A 21,010-nucleotide genomic window follows, 5' to 3' on the forward strand; every position below is an offset into this window, starting at 1 on the left:
TGTTAGGGAAACGAGGGAGGGGGAAGGAAAAGAATAGGATTTTCAGATAGACTGAAAGAGAGTAGGCCTTACAGTGAATTAAAGAAGGCAGTGCTGGAAGGAAAGGGAGGCTCCCAGATCACTTCTTGAATACTCCATGTAAACCTACCTTAATCGGTAGAATACTATAACAATAATAATACCGATTTTATTTAAGACAATATATAATTTATGCGAAAAATATTTTTTTTATTCTGCTGTATTGTAAACTACTTTTGAGAGTCTTTTTCCCAACTGTTATTCCTAGCGGCATATTGATGATCATTAAAATGTAGCCTTAAATCAAATCGAAAAGCAATCAATCTATATGATCAGTGATTGCCCAAGCATAGCTTCTCCTGCCACCAAAGCGTGCCTGCTTGGAAAGTGGTATTCGATGATTGAAATTTAAAAAAGAGGGGGACAAATCATTCATCGTTGCATCGCGAAATTAATTTTTTCTTTAAAAAAAAACGAGAATATTAATTCTTGACAGTCACAGCTGTGCTCACGCATGAGTGAATGTAAAGGATATGAATCACGGGCAGGAAGCCTGCGGTGATAATACTCATGGATAGTCCATCATTTTAGTTCCACGCAGTCGCGAGGAAATTATTCATTTTTCAGCGAAACGTCTCCCGCAATTTCACCATTAAGGTTTGGCGGATATATTTTTTTTCTGCGACTTTCCGCATGGTTTCACCAACATGTTGCTCAGTCATCCTCAACCCAGCCATACGATCTCAATTATTATTTCACTTCCTTCATCAAATTATTTCTGAATGAAACACATATTGTAACAATAAAATTATCAATTCCTTTCCCCGCAACATAAAGAGAGGGTTCAAACCCTTTTGCTATACTTTACCGCACCCCACTTCTCCCAAAAATGTTTACACTTGCTGAAGAGACGGTTAAAATTGAAATTTTAAATGTGGGCTCCCACTGTCTGTAAGGAAGATGCAAAGTATTATGCAATTGATGAAGTATGATGCAAAAATAGAAAGACGTTGAAAATTTGAATATAAATTTTCCTTCATGCAAAAATAAGAAATTCTTTTTTTATGATGGTAGAAAATGAATCAGGAGTGGAAGCGAAAAACGAAATGTGGTGCTGTCGAAGAATGATGAAGATAAAATGGATCGACCGTGTTAGTAATGAGGAAGTGCTAAGAAGAGTGGGAGAACAGAGAATTCTTCTAAAACCTTAAGCAGAAGACGGGACAACTTAGCTGGCCACATTATGAGACATCATGGCATGATGAAGACAATCGTTGAAGGACAGGTGGAAGGGAAGAAGGGCAAGGGATGGCCCCGAATGAGTTACATAGGACAATGAGTTATAAAGGATGTAAAAGAGAAGAAATACGTTGCTATGAAAAGGCTAGTTGATAGGAGAGAGGAATGGAGAGCTGCGTCAAACAAATCTTAGGATAATTGACTTACGATGAGGATGAAAAAAAGATCGCATTAGATTTTTACTCGTTAGCACCCAGTGTAACCGTGTGACCACGGATCATTCTAAGGAATAGTTCGATGAATAATTCAGCAAAATATTTTAATAGGATAACAGCGGACTACCTTAGGAGTGAAGCAACTAAACATCTTCAAAATCGCAAGCAGTGCTTTCAATCGTAGGAAATGGATTAAGCGTGCCCCCTAATTCTATTACTCTTGCATGAAAAATAAAATTGAAAACTTGGAACGCACGGAACCAGTGCAGTCTCCCGGCGTGCAAGGTATATTGGAGTAAAATTCGTACCATGGAAACCAAACTAAATCGCCTGAATATTCCTTCTTTTGTTTTCTCCCTGGCCGAGCGATGGCCCGTCGAACAAGGCACGGAGGCGAAAAGTGCACTCATACATCGGTTAAAAGTGCATTCGACTGTGTCGTCATTTCTGCCTCCACTGCACGCCGGGCATATACGTGGTACTACACAACGTTTTATATTCCGACGTTTCCTCGTGCATACAATCGGTTAGTTCACGCGCCATCGGACTGTGACGACTCGCTCGCCCGTCGCGCGTGCATGTACCTACCTTGCATTTCAACTCCGCCCGAATTTCGAAATGAAAAATACCCATTTCACGAAATATTGTCAGGTTTACTCCGACTGCTATCAGCCACGACGTTATTTTTCTCAAATTGTATTCCTGATAGATATCTTGCGCTTCAAGGTTTTTCCTTGATGACGAGAAAAGTGCCGGATTTCGAAACGTTGGAGAAAATAGGCTCTAATACCTCGTTCAGGTTACGATTGTTCCAACGATCGTTGGAACTATCGTGCATTCACACGACGATGGTTAAAACCTGTGCTGCCCTCTAGTGCTGACATCTAAAGTGAACGAGAAATTGACGATTAGCAAAGCTGTCGAAGTATGCAGGGTCAAGATATTACTGTGTTCAACGTGTATTTACCGAATAATTTTTCTTCCGCCCATATTCTTCCTTGTTTGGACTGATTGATGAAAAAAATAGAGCGAAGAGAGCTTCACGAGCTTTTCGTCTTTACCTTGTCGAGTCCTCTTCCGGTCTCCCAGCGCCTAACCAACGTAAAGTGGCAACGTTCGGAACTACGTCAACAATTGTCAGGATATGCATTCACACGAATAGTTCAGTCAACTATCGTTGGGACGATCGCTCGGACAATCGTAATGTGAACGAGGCATATCACTTGGTTCAAAGCCAGAGAAGGCCATATTCAGTTTTTATAAAATATTTTCCAAAAATACTGTTTAGATGAACAATGTGTCTTTGCAAGTACACAGCCGAGAGAGGGGGCTTTTCTTAGATTATATAAACAATCAGTGGCGTAACTAGGAACATGCTTTGGGGGGGATGGGATGGCCTACGGTGGAGACCCCTCCTTCCCAGTCAACGGGGTCCAGGAAATTTTTCGAAAAATGGCATGCCTGGAAATACATACGACATCATTTGGGCACTAAAGATTTAACTTTAAGAAAATGCAGTTATTACGTGTATAAACTAAAGAGTATGCAGTTTAAAATATTTTTTTATTTTTCTAAAGGCTTTGGGGGGGATCTATCCCCTCATCCCCCCCATAGTTACGCCACTGTAAACAATGGTTTAAGTCTAGCCCAACAATGACAATGTGCTTCGTTAAGATTTCTTCTTTCGTTACCAGGGTCAGCATGCACATTAAAGAAAGCTTTTTACATGCTAAAATACCTACTCATAAATGTGATGAGATATACTTCCATTATTTTAAGCAATGCTTGTAAGAATCTCTTGGAACCCTAAAAATAGGCTTTAAAGCCCAATTAATAAAGTCTTTCGCATTATGTTTCATAGAGACGAAAGGACAGGGAATAGATCACCCTAAGGAGGGTTGTATACGTTTCAAGGTCTCCAGCATCGACTGGAATAGGTTACGTCCCCGATAGTTCGACGACCTGCTCTTTACGTCCGATGATCTTGCGATCGAGAGGAAATGGAATAGTCTCGTCCTGTGGTTTCTTTCTGCCCTCTCCCTCGTATCCTTCGCTCCCGTCACTCGTGAAAACCGCACACATCCGCGCGCGCGGGAAGATATAAAAAAATATATATACATACACTCTGCTGCGGTGGGCGATCAAGACGCGATGCTCGACTGTCTTTTTGTTTTCATTTTTTTCCGCAGGCAAAGGAGGGCGCCACGTGCCACCGCAGTCTCACTGGCCGCGTTTTCTCTGCAACGTGAAATGAGAAGGAGAGAACCCTTTTGCAATTTATCCACCCCGAATTACAACTGCGTCTTACATAATTCCGTAATAGGCTAGGTCGCAGCGAGCGGAGATAGGGGTGGGATCAAGTGGTTCAATTCCAAATGATTGGGGGACAATGTCTTAAGAGTCCCCTTCCAACTTAGCCTTTCGATATTTGGCCACGTGCCGGCGCTATGTTGTGCTGATTGGTAGCAAGTTTTTATTGTTGGACTAAATGCATGATTAAGGGTAATCTGTTTTTCGGTATGTTAGTCAGGGAAGGCAAGTGAAACGGAACGAAAATGTTTCATTTCGAACCGGAGGGAAACGAAAGTACGAGGCCTAGGTTTAGCTTCGTCTCCGCACGAAATTAAAATCACCAAGGAGTTTAGTTTCGACCTGGACGACACCTTACTCCCAGGAACGAAACTAAATTACCTAATCGAAACTCCGCTGCTCATAGTTAAGTTTCGATCCCAAAAGTTGAGATCAGGGGGATAAGAGGGAATAGTTTCGACCCATTCCGTGTGACTTACGTCTAGAGAGGTAAAAACATTGACCTTAAAAATGGAGGGGCCAGTTTGCGTTCACCGTTCTCCTGCAAGCGGTAAAAATATGTGTGCCCTATGCATCTAAGCCGAACATCTACTTCATTCAACCATGCTTCTTCGTACTAGGAGTGTGGGTCGAAACTGAACCGTTCGAAGGTGAAGCAAGTGGCCCGTCCGGTGCGAAACATAATCTGTGCTTTGTTTCGTCCCAGAGGTTTACTTAAGGTTCGACCCCAAGAAGTTTTGACTACGATTTCGTTTTGACCCTGAGTTTAGCTCCCCGGGTTTAAATCCATTTCGTTTCATTTCTACATTTCGCTCCCGGGAACGAAACTGTTGAAATTTTACTGGTTTTGACTTTCGTTTCGTTTCGATTGCCATCCCTGATGTTAGTATCAGTGCCCTTAATTTAAAGTGCATTGCACGCGCTCATTTGCGGCCTATGCTTCAACTCCTCTTTCACTTGCACTCAATAGTGTTCAATTTATAAAAATTGCTGGCCATTCACGATGATGAAGATGTAGGGTTTTAACATGGTGCCACCAATATCATAATTCGTGAGAAATGCCCACGCAGCTACCGACCTACAGCTATAATATTGGTTTAATGCAGCAACCAATTTCGCCTCCGACCAGCTAGGCTTTTCTTAATGACGTACGACAACGATATTCCGTGTTGGTCAATCCTGGGTAAGATAAGCCACCTAAATTATACCTACAATTAGAGGCAGTGAAGATGCCGTGACTTGGCGACGGGAGGCCTCCAACTATTATGCCTCACACTACTCAGGGGAGAGGACAGCAGGCCTTTTCATACGATTGAAGGTGAGAGGCACATTACAGCGACAAGTCATTTCACTGCTGGCGTGGTAACGTTTACTTAAACAACTGCAATACACTGCGATATGCAAGGCAAGAGGAAACCTTCACATAACTGGAGTCATTGATATTCCAATAAAAATAAGTCATATGTCGTAACCAGTGTATCTAGTTTATAAAATAATTTTTATTTTTCAAAATTAAGTCCTAGCCATCGTTTTCGTTTTACCATCTCTTAAAGTATTTTTTTAAATTTTTTAACGTTTACTTTATCCATGAAAAAATAGCTCTCTAAATGACAACCTTGTAACAGGCGAAAACTTGTTTTACAGTTGATGCGTGAGATAAATTATTTTTGTCCAGAGATAGAGTGTTAAAAAATTAGTAATTGCAATAATAACAACTTGAAGCCCTAAAATAGAGTAATAATGGACCAGCTCACCTTGTTTGTCTACCTCAGGGCACTAACCCTGGCAAAGTAGGCGCGGTAAACTTTAGGACCAGAATATTCTCGTGCGTGAAATTCAAAAGGCGGCACTACCTACCCTAAACAAATAGTGTGCATACCATAGATCTCAGAGAACAAACGGCACATACCTGCCACGGGACCTTATTGTGTCCGGCGACATTTTTAAATGACGTTTCCGGTCGAATGAATGAGGAATGAGTTTCACTTCCGTCCAGCGATTGGTCTGGGACAAATGACCGCCCCATTCTGAGGCCTTCGCCTTCTGACCGCTTGACCGTCTGAATTCCGAAAGGATCCACGGCCGATTCTGTCAATGACTTCGTCAAAGGGGAGCTCACTACCACGGCGAAAACCGTCGATGCAGACCATCGAGATTTCCCATAATACTCTTCGGGTTTCCGCCGCGTTGTATGATGTACGGACACGGCAATTTTACAAGCAAGGCCGCAGTAAAAAGTTTGTTCCGACAAAAATCAAGTCTGGACTGAGATGATGACAGATTTCTTGGATAATGCCAAGAAAAAGTAAAAGGTCTATGTTATTATTCTCTCGTGATACCCCAATGAGAGCCGCTAGTGTACGGAGCTCATAAAAAAGTAATGATGTCTATAAAATTAAAGAACAAGGTTAGCAGCAAGATTTATTAAAAAGAACTTCGTTACACATAGTAGAGTATCTGAATTAAATATGAAATTAGAATGGGAAAGTCCAATCGATAGAAAGGAGAAATTCAAACCAAATCTTTTGCGGAATTTGCAAGTAAAATACTTTTTACCTGACGTTAAAGTTATTTTGAGAGAGCTTAATTATTATGGTAGAAACGAGCCCACGGATAAGATTAAGGAAATAGACTCCATAATCGATAGTTTTAAGATGTCGTTTTTCCAGCTAATTATAATGGAGCAGTATACTTGAGATAGTTTAGCTGTAGGATAGCTTGGCTTGGTCATGGTTAAATAGGCTCTCCATGTGTAGTAATTGTCTCATTATATTTTAAAGTATTTAGTCTATCTGCATGAGTGCGTGTTATAAGTCATCCATGAATCACTTATTACGCAATTTTTGTTTTTTTTCTATTGCTTTTGACATAAGAACGCCAGATCTAGAATTATTAGTTTTCCGAAGACAAGTGGTTTATGCCACTTAAGTGGAAGATTTTGTCGTAAATAGCCAAAATCTCTGCTAACTTCGAACCAAATTGAAACTTGAATACCAAATTGAAAATTGATTGGTACTGCTGTATGCAGTAGAATGTAAGTACTTAATGCAGGTACGTAGATATATTCATATATAGTCAGAGGTATATTCAATATCGTTTGATGGATGTTTATTTTTGTTTTGAGCTCTGGTTGCGGCTTCTTCTCTGCCTAGCGGAGCTTTTTTTAGTAGTATAGTTTTATTTGATTGGTGGCATTTTTGTGTCCTTAACACTCTTTTAGCCTCTGGCCTGACCGCGTGTCATTGTCCTGTGGGTTTAGCCTGTGTCCAGCGAACGAGCACGTTTCTGATTAAGACTAACATAAGATGAGTGCTGCATGCCACGTGTAGAATCACCCCGTGCCACACACCCTAGCGGTCGCCTGCACGGTAGCTCGTAGATATGGGCGTACACGGCGAGGGGCAGGAGGGGGCAGCTCTCCCCCCCTCCTTAGAAGCAAAAATCGCAAATGTCTTAAGGTTAATAATGTTTTTTCAAGCAAATAAATTTAAAAACTAATAAAGAGCTGTTACAGTTTCCTTAAAATGTTGATTTCATTCACCTTTTCCATGCTTAAATCTTACCTACAGCTTGAACAACCATGCCTTGCCCCCCCCCCCCTAGTTTTTATCCTGGGTACGCTCTTGCTCGTACATGTAGATACGGAACAACGCGGTTGACGCCCGGAAAACACGAGCGCATATCTCTACTATCAGTCGCGCAAAAAGGAGTAATATATAGGACTTTTTAAAAGGGATTTAGTCACCCTGCGGTGACCCCAAGCTTACGGATGTTAAACTAAAATATGGCGATTTGATGGCATCGTTTCACGGCAAGTTCGGCTGAGAGATGAGGAGAGGGTATTCAACTCGAAGGTTCGAAGTCAAAACTTTCTCAAATAGAGCCACTACAACCACAAGAAGAGCCGAAATTACACTTTGTGGAGGGCGCGTTTGATTTTCGTGAGTTTCGCCCGTCCACCACCTGGCGCGCTTTTGTTTGTTTGCGTCGCCAAGAGCACGTGGTGGGCGGGAGATGGATAAAGAAGGAAGGAAGGCAAAGAACAAACGAAGGTCGGAATGCGCTCCGGCACGTTCTCTTCGCATCACTTCACAGGTGGCGAGTGCGAAGCCATGGCAACGGAGGAATGCGCCGACAACACTTTTCTGTGCTCCAAAAAAAAAAAGAGCAACGATAACAATGGTCGAGGGGGAAATGAAGTTACGGGGAGCTAGGCTGGTGGCCGACGCGTCGCGAGAATTGCCCGCACCCGGATCATTAAACAGGTCACGGTAGGCTTGTTTTGATAGCTCGATCGGTCGAAAACATCGACTACTATGTCGGCCATCGATGATGCGATAGGGAATTACGACGATGACGAAGATATCGAATGCTACACCCCCGAAGGGAGACGTTGGTCTGTGCATTTTCAAATTGCCTACAACGCAACCATTGGCTGAGTTTTTTTGGTGGGGGGGGGGGCAGAGAGAGCTTACCCCCCTCCAACTTTCATTGTAATTTGTCCGTAAAAAGTACGAAATCTGTACATTCAAGTAAGATGAAAACAAAAAAATTAAATATTAAATAAATGTTAGTCCTAGAGTGTACTTAAAATGTTGTTTTCAGAGGCTTATTTAAACAAATTTTATAAAATAAATTCAATCGGAAACGGATTCAAACCAATTTTCGAGGAAAATTTAGGGGCTACTTAACACTGGGTGGTGTACCATGGCCTCTAAACCCCCGAAAGGATTGCCGCCCCCCCCAAAAATTTTACAGCCCATACCTTCACTCATCGATCCAAATGGACGACAGGTCTGGATAAAAACAGAGCTGCGAACACCACGAATCCAAGGAAGAGGGTCCTGTTGCTCACATTTTTCCAGTATTGATGTCTTTACCCCCACTTTTAAACCAATAACTTAACAGTCATTGGTGTTAAACCCACCACACGCCCTAAAATTCCAATAGAGTATGAATTGGAATATTTTTAGTGAACGATAAACAAATGCTTTGCAGAATAATTCAGGAATGCATCAACTGTGGTAATGGAAAAACACCTTCCTAAATTATGGCGTATATCACTAAGCAGAAGGAAAAAAAAAAGAAATCTTAAATTTATGCATATTTAAATAATACAAGTAAGGAAACACTATATCTGAACTTACAATTGGAGTATGCTTCTTAACGGCAGTGAGGCATGAGCAATAGGGCGGATCGGAAAAATCGATTTTTTTTTCAAATCCATCTGGCCCAATGAAAATAAGTTGTGGGATCGATCAAAAATAAGGCCTGAAAAATTTGAGACCTCTACGTGAACCCCTGACCCTCGCTCAGATGCAATTTAAGGGGGGAGAGGGTCAAAATTTGAAAAACATAATATTTTATGGCCATTCCCTATAGATTTTGCCGAGTTACTGCTCTTTAGGGACACAAATTTCGTGCATTTTGACGCCTCTGCCACCGTTTAGCCACAAAATCACTAATCTGAGTCCGCGTCCGCGAAGAAAATAATCCAACGCCCACGCAACGTCGCGGATACAAGAGCGGCAGACCGATCCCGTCCCCTTATGTCATTGAACAATGGCATAAGCGGAAAAATAAAGAGATGAGGCTAATAAAAGAATGATGAGTTTCAAATGAATCACCCGAGTAAGTAATGAAGAAATCCTACAAAAACTAGGAGAGAAGAGAATCCTCGTGAAAACAACGATAAGAAGACGGAACAATCTAATCTTAAGATGCGATGGTCTGATAAGGACAATCGTCGAGGGACAAGTGGATGGCATGAACGGAAAAGGAAAACCTCGGAAATATATATATGGATCAGTTTAAGAATGACGTGAAAGAGAATAAATACGTTGATATAAAAAGATTAGCTAATAGGACAATTGAGCGGATAGCTGCGTCAAACCAATCTTACGATTGTTGACCACTGACGATGATTTAACAGCGTGACGTCACCATATCGACGATAATACAGACATCAGTTAACACGTTTACCGAAAATAGCCGCGGCAATGATTCCTTCGAGATATATCGGTTCCATGTCACGAAATGAAATACAGACGGGCTCGGCGCGACGCGACTGTAGGGGTCAATGACCTCTGTGGAGCCCAATTTAATGTGTTTACAAATAAAATCGCGATGGACGCCACATTAATTCAGCGAGCTATAAAAATCTAATTTGACCTATGGATTTTTTAATTATCTCAGCCTCAAATAGTAAGCATCGGTTCCCATCAAATTCGCGTCACATGATTCCACTGGACTCATTTGATGAAAAAAATCTAAAGCGACGCTTAAAACGGGGCATTTATACCACCTAATGATATTTTTATATCTTATAACTCTTTGGGGATGCTTCTAAATTAGCTGGGGGATTTGTTTTACCTAGCGGAATGCTTTTTAACTGAATAAAACTGAAAAACTTGATTATTCGCGATATCCTCAAACACCCACCCCATGGTAAAAGCAAATGAATCGTGAACTTGATAACGTACACAAAAGCCATGCAAATGTCGTGAAATTTAAAAAAATATATGATGAAGTGAAAGGAATTATTCAAAATTTAAATAATATCGTTAAAATTTAAATTCTAAGAAATGAATGAATCATACTTATCAAAATAACTATGAGTATAATTTTTCCTACAGCACCATCATTTTCATTAAAAAAGAGCCAACGGAGACTGAAAAATCTAGGAAAATGCTATTGTTTATAATTTTAAAGGCTGAAGTAATTCAATTTTTAAACTTTAATGAGTTTATATGTTGATTCTAAATCAAAACATCAAAAATAGTGATGAGGACTAAAGCAAATGCAACTATATACGTCTATAGTGCTCAGAAATTGATGTATATAGACGACCAATAATTAAATGTTAATTTTACTTTCGAAATCATCAACAATAAATATCATTAACATAGATTTGAAATTTGTAAACTTATGCAATTTATAAATGTTGTAATGCATTCAGCCCCCTAAAGTAAAGGCATTTACACCGTAAAGTAAACCTAACACCGTATATTCCTTGCTTGCGCATGATTTGTCGAGATGCGACGATTCCGTCAGCTATTTTTGTGCTGTAGCAATTAAGCAGATTAGCTATCTTATACGGAACAGGATATGCATTCACGAAGAAAAAAAATAATTACGCCAGAAATAGCAACTCCGGAAGCTGATAGCGACGAGACGGTTACGAGGGTGATGGTGCACTTTGCATTTGAACGAGGAGAAGCACACGCCAGTATTTGGCTTGAAGGAGAATGCGTTTCCATCCATTAATGTATAGTTATAAGATGTAAGAGATTAATCGAATAACGTGAATTATGTGCTATGTTACATAGGTGACTATATAGACATAATTGGTTACGAAAGGAAATGATCAGGAATATGAAAAATTAAATACATTTGTATGGCAGTGAAATTTTTACATATTTATCTTGCGCGTCGTCTACATTCCTTCTCCTACCTTTCTGCAAAATTATGGCCTTTTTTAGCACTAATAGACGAAATAAAACTACCACATTTGAAAAAATCAAGATGATACTGCACAAAAAGGTAAAATGACCACTGAAATGCCATGAAACACTGATTTCTTTCCTATTGGACACAAAATGTACACAGTTAAAAACACAAAGAGATTGAAAACTATATTTACAATTCTAGCGCACAAGAACGACAAGCGAAAGTTTTTAGCTTTATTTTTATTAAATTTCTGTAACACAATGATTTTTGAATTCGTAATTTTCAGCTTAAACAGGGTAAATACATAGTGTAAAGGGTAGCACACTAAAACAGACAGCTGACTACAAGCCGATAGGTATTATTCAAATTATATATTACATAAATGCTGGCATGAAATATTAATTCAATACGCGATGGCAGGCGCTAATTTTACGTCCATTTTATGTACAGTTCACACAGTGCTGTAGTTGAGAACAAAATTATGGCGGTACTCCCCAAAATTTGCCAACAGCTGAACATGTATTACACATCCGGCCGCAATTAAAATGTCAAGCTCCAAATCTTACATTAGTTCCAAGTTGTGCCACGAGATAACTCTGAAAAAGTAAATACTCATTCCGATTCTTCCTTCTGAAATCCATTGGATAATTTACGGTAGGGCTATTCTTTACAGATTTAAACAAAAAAGGTAGTTTAACCGGTACGCTTATAACTAGTTTGGATTTTAGGGGGTACCAGCCCGTACCGGCCCAACTACAGCCCTGAGTTCACTGAAGCCTAGGATATACATTCTCCAATTTCAAAGTTCAACCCTTGATCCCAGCACTGTACCATTCATAATTACCCTTCATGTTAATGATCCACCCAGGCAGTCGTGCGAATTAAGCCGCGGTCAAAGAGAGAGGGAAAAGAGAAATTGATTCATTCCCTTCCCATCACACGTCAAAAAGTGACACGCGTCCATTCGAGTTAATCCCTGCATTGATATGCGGACTCCGACACTGAAATCGAACGCCCCAGAGACAAAAGACCGCTCCTCATTACCAATAGCGCAGAATACACATACGACTTTGAATACCTTCAATTTAATACTATACATAAAGGGTCTACCCCTCCGTCAGTCAAAACGTCAAATTTCATTTTTGACACTGAGTCAAAAGGGATACCTTGTATGATTACATTATTATTATTATTTATTACTGCATTCATTCACACGGCGCCCTAAGTGCAAACATACCTAAATAAATTCATAGGTAAGGATAGAAAGGGATAGGAACATATAATGCAAAAAGGGCGAGGACAACGTTGCTGTGGTAGATGGAAAAATGCCGGAAATCAGAGGGTAAAAATGCGGCCTTCCTGGGACTTATTACTGACGGCCTGACTGGGACTGTGTAAATTATTATTTAAATATTCCACCGATTATGGTAGGTTTACATGGAGTACTTAAGAAGCGATCATTCAGCCTCCCATTCCTTCGTTATTTTCGCTCTTCTATTCACAATAAGGCCTACTACCTTTCATTCTATCTAAAAATCCTATTCTCTTCCTTCCCCTCCCTCGTTTACCCAACATTCTACCCTCTAACACTGCTTCCAATACTCCCTCTCCGCTAATTATTCCCTCCATTCATACCTACTGTCTCCTCGGCGGTCGTTTGTGCAAGATTACCGTTTATGTGCATGCAATTGCTCATTTTTGTGATGCATACCCTATCTACGTCTACGTACTATCCCGCAAGCCGCAAGTAGGTATGTGGCGGGGGTTGCTAAGACACCAGGCGTTCAAAGATACAACGATAATACTCAAAATTTCGCCCAGCGTTTGTTTAAGTGTTATATTTTAAATGTATTCTTTATTTGTGTTCGAGAGAAAAATGAATTCCCTAATATCTCCCTTAATTTATAGTTAAAATATCTCTCTAAATTTATCTTTTCTGTCGGACCCGGAAATGTACTCCGTTTCTAATACGATGATCCCGGGTCTTTTGATTGAGCAAAATAAAGTACTTCATAAAGATGTCGAACGAGAAATACGAATACATCCACGTTGAACTGCTGGACCAACCCGAAATCATTAAAGAAACATAAATTTCTCGTACCTTTGAAGGGTGCGGATAAACATTCACCCTCGTGCGGTTCGCGAGGGGAGATTCAAAACAGCTCGGTTTCCGCATGAAATTGTTCTCAACATTTTGCGTTCTAACTTATATTGTAAACAGTCGTCTTGGATAAATCGTACGTACACATAATTGCCTATAGTACACACGTTTCTCAGAGCAAAATATTGAAAGGTAAAAATTAGTGTAAAGAGAAATAGTGCTACATTTACGTAGCATAGACAATCCCAACATATTTTAACCACCGCTCTATCGGTCTTTTTTGGAGACAAATAACTTGCTTCAAACTTACGTTATCGTCTAAATATTTTATGTAAACATAGATTGGGCCCTGTTCAACATTTGCCCACAATTCAAATGTGAGCATTTCACCTCGGTATTATATAATTAGCAAACTTTTTCTACCCACAACGCTCCCCTAAAATAAGATGACAATAGCGTAATTATTTTAAGCGAATATTAGGTACCGAAAAAGATAAAATACAGATACTCCTGGACTTACGCACCTGAGACGCTCCGAATACTTGGTCGCTGGTCGGATTGATGCGGAAATTAGATAAACGCAGGTGCTAAATCACTTAAAAGCCAAAAAATAGCCTAAAACGTAGCTGCGACGAGTGACTTACATTCACTCCGTTAAGTACACTTACTTTATGCGCATGATCAGGGGCGGTCTGGCCCGGTCGGCGATCGCCTAGGGCCCCGAGCTTCTAGGGGGGCCCCACAACGCTCCCGTCTATCGTGAAACGTATATGAAAAATGTAATAAAAGAAAGATTCATGTTACCTGGACCAGAGTTTTTTTTGCAACTATAAATTTCTGCGTTTTCATTGGCTGATTTACTTACAAAATATTCAGTTTAAAAAGGTCATATAAAAAATTAAAATAATGGAGTCAGAAGATAAAAGAGAACCTGATAATTTTTTGAGGGGGTTTATCGAAAAGGTTATTTAAAAGGTAAAGGATTTCAATGCAGTTTCAAGGGATTAATTCACCAAATACATAATTGAACCATAGTACATACATTATTAAATTTTATATGATGGGAAATACTCATTTGCATATTAATTTTTCGTATGGCATTGCTATTTTTTATTAATTTTAATCAAGTTTTCAAGAGCCAAAATAGCGTCCACATCAAATCCCGGTCATGCAATTCCCAAATTATTTTTCTGAGGGAGGACCTCCGAGTCCCGCAATAAATAGGGCCCCATTATCAAGCCCAAGCGCCACTGCGCGCGACCCTCTCATATAAATGCTACAAGTACTTTATTACCCACTCACCGTTTCAACCCGAGGGGTTTTTGGTCGGCGAGGGTAGAGCTCACCTCGAACTAACCTATAGGAGTGTGAGTTTTTCACCTTCAGGTTATGGGTAGCTGGGCCACCCACTACACGAGGACTTTATGCGTCGTGTCCAAAGTCTGCACCCGGGATTCGAATGCAGGACCCTTCGGTCTATTGCCAAACACTCTAACCTCTAGGCTACCATGCTTCCTATCATCACAGATAAAGTAAAACTAAAGTAGTAAAAAAAACTCCTACTGAGAATAATGTCTTTATAGGAATACTTTGCCGCATTTAGCATGCGATCATCGTTGCATTGCCAAGACGAAATTTTAGGGATATTCGAAAAACTAATTTTTCAGAATAAAATTGGTCGCAACCTTCGGACGCTCGTAAGTGTAATGTGGAGCATTTATACGGCAATTCGAGATGATTAAAACTTAAATAAATAAGCTGTTCCTACCTTTTGCAGTATGCCGAAAAATATTCACTCCATGCCAATCAGCGACGGGGATGAAAAAACCGCGAGCTTCACCGAACACATTTCCAGCTTCAAAACAGATTAAGTATTCCTCGAATTCCGCAGGACGCCGGCTACACCGTTGAAGGACACTCCGAAACTGTGGTCAAGGCAGGTCAGCAGAACCCGACGACTCCCGGGCACAGACGGCGAAAGGGAAACTTCGGAAAGGATAGACCGGAGTCAAACGCGTGTGGAGAAGGTCGCGGAAGGAAAACTCTTCTTAACACACACTCACTCGAGACGAAAGACAGGTAATCTCGCAGACAGTTGTTATGGAGACGAGTTCTGGTGAAGCTGGCGTTCTTTCTGCTGCGACGGTGCGAACAGCTGGGTGTGTATCCCGGCGGGTCGTAAAGGGCGTAGCCCCGGTTCTAACCCCGGCTTTGACCGCAAGAACTCCCCGTCAACCCTCTCCCAGCCGTCCGGGAGGGTAGAAAAGGCAAGGCGATACCCTCACAGGTATGTACACACACGCTGTAAAACCAACCCCCAAAAAGTAACGAGAAAAAAATCCACTATCCTTTAGGACACTTCCAAAGAATCCTTTTTCTCTCCTCTCAGAACGGGACGGCCCAACGCGGTGATAAACAACACGCCCAATTCCACAACCCTTTTCAGAGGACCAACGCAAAGGGGTTGTACTTCCCGTGCCAAGACAAAATCACAAACAAAAAAAATATCCGTGATTCTTCACGTGCGTAGGGGCCTTGTTTCACGGGTTTCCTTGTAGGGAAGACACACGGTGATGTATATCCGGCACAACTAAAAAAAAACCGGCACAAACGCAGAAAAAAACTGAAGAAATGTAAGAACCAAAATTCTTTCGTTGGACGGAAGAAGTTTTATCCGGTTCGTATTGTTGTTTTATCGTAGGCCACTACGTCCACTCATACACTCAAAAGAGAGTTTGGGGTAAACTCACAAGGGTGATTTTCAGGAGATCGCGCCAGGTTATAAGCGAGGACGGAGCACTGTTTAGCCACGCCGGAGCAAACCCTTCGCGCGTCGAACTTGGACTAACTGCCCGAGACGGGTCTTTGCCGTGGCGCGCGTTGTTGTCTAACGGCCGAGCCGAGAGATGTCTCTGAGGCGCGCCGACGGTGCTGCGCTCTGGACGTCGAATCCGCGAATCACTCTGGGGGCGTGAGGGTGGGGTAACGGAGGCATTTGCGGTGTCGGACGGAGAGTGAGGAACGAAGGAGATTTTTCGCTGGAGCAGACAAGAACAGCATTGGCGTGGAGAAGGTTCATTTCGCAGCGGCTGGAGATCGGAGGAGCACTATGACGATGATGGAGCCACACTCCACTTATAACGAAAGAACTGCTAAAGCTAAAGCTGTCAAAAATTGCTACGGGCGTGCAGACAGTGTTACCCAGGTGTTAAGCGAATTAGGCTGGGAGCCGTTGGAGACTCGGAGGCTGCGCGCTAGGCTTAGATTGCTTGAACAATTGAGAATGGATATCTTTAAAAGAGCGACACAGAGAACATTATATTAGAGCCATACTATACTTCCAGGTCCGATAGAAGCGATGAATTAATAGAGATGTTTTGTCGAACGGAGGGATATGCGAATTCGTTTTTCCCCCTAACCATAAAGGACTTTAATAAACGCTAGTCCCAACCTCGTTAGAGCACTTCATTTTTTTAAGCTGTAAACGGCTGGTGTCCTAACGCCCCCTGCCACACGCCTTTTAGGCGGCTTGCGGGGTATTATGTAGATGTAGATGAAAGAATGGGATTAGAGCGTCCAAGGGCGTTCGGTGGCGACGGGGTAAAGTCCGCGACTGCTAACCTAGAGGTCGCGGGTTCGAATCTCGCCTGGGTGGCTTGACCACCATCCAGGGCGAGGATGTTTGTGGTTGTCAATCAAGTTAATTGTAAGAGAGGGCAATGTTGTCCTAAATTCCCTTGAATAATAAAGACGAAATTATTACTATTATCTATTATTACCCTGGATGAAAACTGGGGGGGGGGGGGGGGCAAGCCATGGTTGTTCAAGTTGTAGGTAAGATTTAAGCATGGAAGAGGGGAATGAAATCAACATTTTAAGGAAACTGTGAGAGCTCTTTTTTAATTTTGAAAATTATTCGCTTGAAAAAATATTATTTTCCTTAAAGCCGTTTGCGATTTTTTCTTCCAGAGGGCGGCAGCTGCCCCTCGCTGTTTACGCCCACGAAAATGTCTAAACTTCACGCATTGCTGCTATGCCAGCGGTTCATCTCTCAGTTATATAGGCATGTAGTTATACATTTCTGGTAACTATGGGTAGAAAACATCTTGATTTGTTTTGAAAAAGTTAGTCATAGTCCTTTTCTTTCGTTATAAGTTCGTCGAACTTATAATGAAAGAACAGGACTGGGCACGAGGATTAATGTTTCCGCCATCAGAAAAGGACTTTGATAAATGCTAGGCGGGCCACATCCGTATTCCGCAGATTTTACATACGCACGTGCAGTGGTGTAACTATGGGGGGATAGGGTATGTATGTATCCCCCAAGCATTAGAGAAACAAAAAAAATATTTAAAAATCTTGTCTGGATTTCATATATAATAACTGCATCTGCTTAAAGTTAAAATTTAAATGCCAAAATGATGCAAAATGAATTTTCAGGCATGTTATTTTTGAAAAATTTTCCTGAACTCCCCGCTTCCTGGAGGGACAACCCCCACTAACCCCCCTCATCCCCCCAAAGCCCCCTCGACCCCCCAAAGCATATTCCTAGTTACGCCACTGCGCACGTCATAAGCAGTCGTAAAAAGTCCACTGATCCGTATTGTATTCCGCAAATGGCAAGTAAATAATTGTTCGGAGCGAGTGTAGAGGTGTGTGATATTCCTGCTAGGTGCAATATATATATGGTGTACGGCATAGTGAAAAGTTGCGGTTTTGTAGAATTGCCGTTCCACTGATTAAAACTTCACTGAAACTTGAAAGCCAAATTTAATTTTTGCTTTTGTTTGGCCAGTTTCATATGTTCAGAACAATAAAAAATTACATGTTTATGAATATTACAAAAGAGGATCCTCAAGTCGGCCTCTAAATGTGTTGTCACCCACCGCTAATTTAAATGCATTTACAAAAGTCGCAAAACGGAAAAAATTGACCAGAGTTTCAGGGGGAAATAACGTATGATTAGATGAGTTGACCGCAATTTATACACATGATGATGTGGTCCATCAAATTCATGACTTCTAAAAGACATAACACGAATACTCCTAGCCTTATAGAGAATACTCAAAAAATCATTCCTTTCAGACGTAATATGAATTTCTAGTCGAGAAAATCGTGTGAGTAAAATTTGAGTAGAATAATCGCATCTGAAATTTCGTCCATAAATTGTATGTCAGTCCACAAAGCTGTAGTATTTAGAGAAATCTGTCCAGATAGCCGCATCTCAACCAATAGGGTGGTCTCCTATTTTTTTTAAATTGCCTAGTATCTCGGAAAGTCTGTCCAGATAGCCGTATCTCAACCAAGTATTCTTCGCAATGACAAACATCATACTGCAAAATATTGCAGTAATAATACAGCGCCGCGGATATTTTTGAAAACCGATTAAAATGCGATCGAAGTGGCAACAGAAATCAGTGTTCTTTGGGTTGGAATCGCGTCTCCTCCAGATGCAGCCCCCTTGGACATATGTATCAATATTTGGGAGACCAATGCCCGTTTTCATCACTTTCAATGACTCACGATGACGCGATGAAGACCCATTGTGTAAAAAATTTCTCTTTCGTTCTTTCCCTCCTTGAGACCCGTTATAACTCCACGCCTCGTTCCCAGATGCCACGTTTGAAGTGAAAAGAACATCTCCATAGAAACCTTGTTTACTCCCGTGGCGTCTTTGTCGATTCGCATGCTGCATCCGAAAGGAAGAAATCGTCGTTCCCGTTTTTCCGATTGTCTCTTGTTTCCGGCGCAACGCGTTTACCTTCGCGACCGAAACCAGTCGACCGGAAATCCGGGCAAAGGGGAGAAACGTATCACTTCATATATATTCATTCAAAAGAAAATAATATGGAGAACGTCTTTTGATTTTTTTACCCAAGAGAGATTGGTCTCATCCTGAAATAAATGTCGTGACCCGATTTCACTCCGCAAATGTAAAATATAGAAGAATTTAATGTGATCGTGCTGCCACCGTCAGTCCACGCCCATTTTATTTTCTACAAACGCCCCGAAGTTAATTTTTTTGTTAATCCTAATTTATGCGTGGTAGTGGGAAGCCAGGGGTTGCAAGTGATTTATTTTTCTAAACGGTGTTGGGAACAACAGAAATTAGAAAGAGAGAAAACAAAGGAGATCAATTTTAGTAGTGCATTTGATTTTCCACACGATGTAAGCACAGAAGAGGAAGTCACTCGTATCCCTTGGCTACCAAGTTTTTGCATATTTCTTCCAACAATTAACTTTAACTAACTCTGCTTATAAAGGAAATCACTTCTACCCCTACGCCTCTCCCCCCTAATATGCGTAGCTATTTTTTTTCGATAAACCTACTTCAATCGTGGTATTTTTCGAATATTACCTTTGATGATTTATACCATCAAGGTTTCCAAGATATTATGAAATTTCTTTACAGTCTGGTGGCCACCAAAATCAGCAAATAGCTTATTTAATAAGTAATCTCACCGTCGGAGTTTGTTGAATACATCGCCTTTATGTTTTTCCCTATCGATGTTATTTAAAATAGAAATTTTCTGATGAACCCCGCATTTTCATGGATGATATATTTGTTTGATGGCTAAAAAAAAAAAAAAACAGGTGACCGTGATGCGTGAAAAAAAAGTAATTTTCAATCATCATAATATTTTTGGCATTATCTTCCTAGACCAATAATGTTAAATTAAGTTAGTTCTGGAATTTAAGGTAAGTACTGTATGGTATTCCATTAAATGAAAATAGCATTTTCTCTACGCCAGCTTTTCGCACTTTAATATTGGCAGTATTACCGGTTGAGAGGCAATGTTTGGTTCCTGCAATCTTTTCCATTTCGCAAACCATCGCAGCGAATCCCGGGTCGGTGTAAAAGAGATAAGTGTAAATTGTCACGGCTTTTGGAACATTTTATTTAACATTTACCTGTCAAGGCCGTAGAACTAATTACCTCATATACAAAGTTAAAGTTGTTCATCCTAAACGTCCAGTATGAGATTCCTAACGGAATATTTCTTCAGCCAAAGGACAGTAGCGTATACCATTATTCCTGCTCAGTGGTGCCGACTCCATGGGGCCTGAGGGGGCCAAAGCCCCCTCAAAAATTCGTTATGGGTGTGAGGAAAAATGTGTCAGGTTTATCGATTTTCCCCGGAGTGTCCAGATATCGATATTCGAGTTATCAGGGTTCTAACGTTGATCATATGACTCTTCTTAAATACTTAAAAAACTTAAAACTCACTACTTAAAAAATTTCCTCGGGAAAGATCCCCGGTTTGGCCCCCCCCCCCCCAATATTTTTTCTAAGTCGTCATCCCTGGTGCGAGATGTTGTTATTGGCCAACATTTTTAACCATTTTGTGCACATAAGTAAGGACTGGTGAATTCCTGGTTGTGGAATTGCTATGGGGACCTGGATAGTCTAATGATTAGTGCAGTGCCTCTGAAAGACTAAGGTCCGTGGTTCAATTCCCGCCCGAGGGAAATATTTTCTCATAGATATTCATGTAGATTTCACCATCGTTCACGGGGCAGGCTCGAAATTTTACACATTCTCTTGGAAGTTCAAAATATAAATGCACAAAAATCGCCGTTCACTTTTCATGAATTGGTGATATTATTGGAACTACGTTCATTTAGTCAATCAAACTGAACCTTTCCCTTTGGGTGGCTGTCACTCGTAAGGGTGGAG

The 21,010-nt window shown here is 41.0% G+C and overlaps 1 protein-coding gene across 1 annotated transcript in view; it reads right to left on the minus strand.

Moving 5' to 3' along the window:
* The window catches only part of LOC124169006, a 263,677-nt gene extending 247,515 nt beyond the window's left edge, over positions 1 to 16,162 (minus strand). Inside the window, exon 1 of the mRNA XM_046547466.1 lies at positions 15,101 to 16,162. The gene's annotated coding sequence lies outside the window, so the exon portion shown is untranslated. The remainder of the gene's footprint in view (positions 1 to 15,100) is intronic.
* Positions 16,163 to 21,010: the final 4,848 nt, after the last annotated feature.

The sequence above is a fragment of the Ischnura elegans genome, chromosome 12 (genome assembly GCF_921293095.1).
Source record: "Ischnura elegans chromosome 12, ioIscEleg1.1, whole genome shotgun sequence".
Lineage (NCBI taxonomy): Eukaryota > Metazoa > Arthropoda > Insecta > Odonata > Coenagrionidae > Ischnura > Ischnura elegans.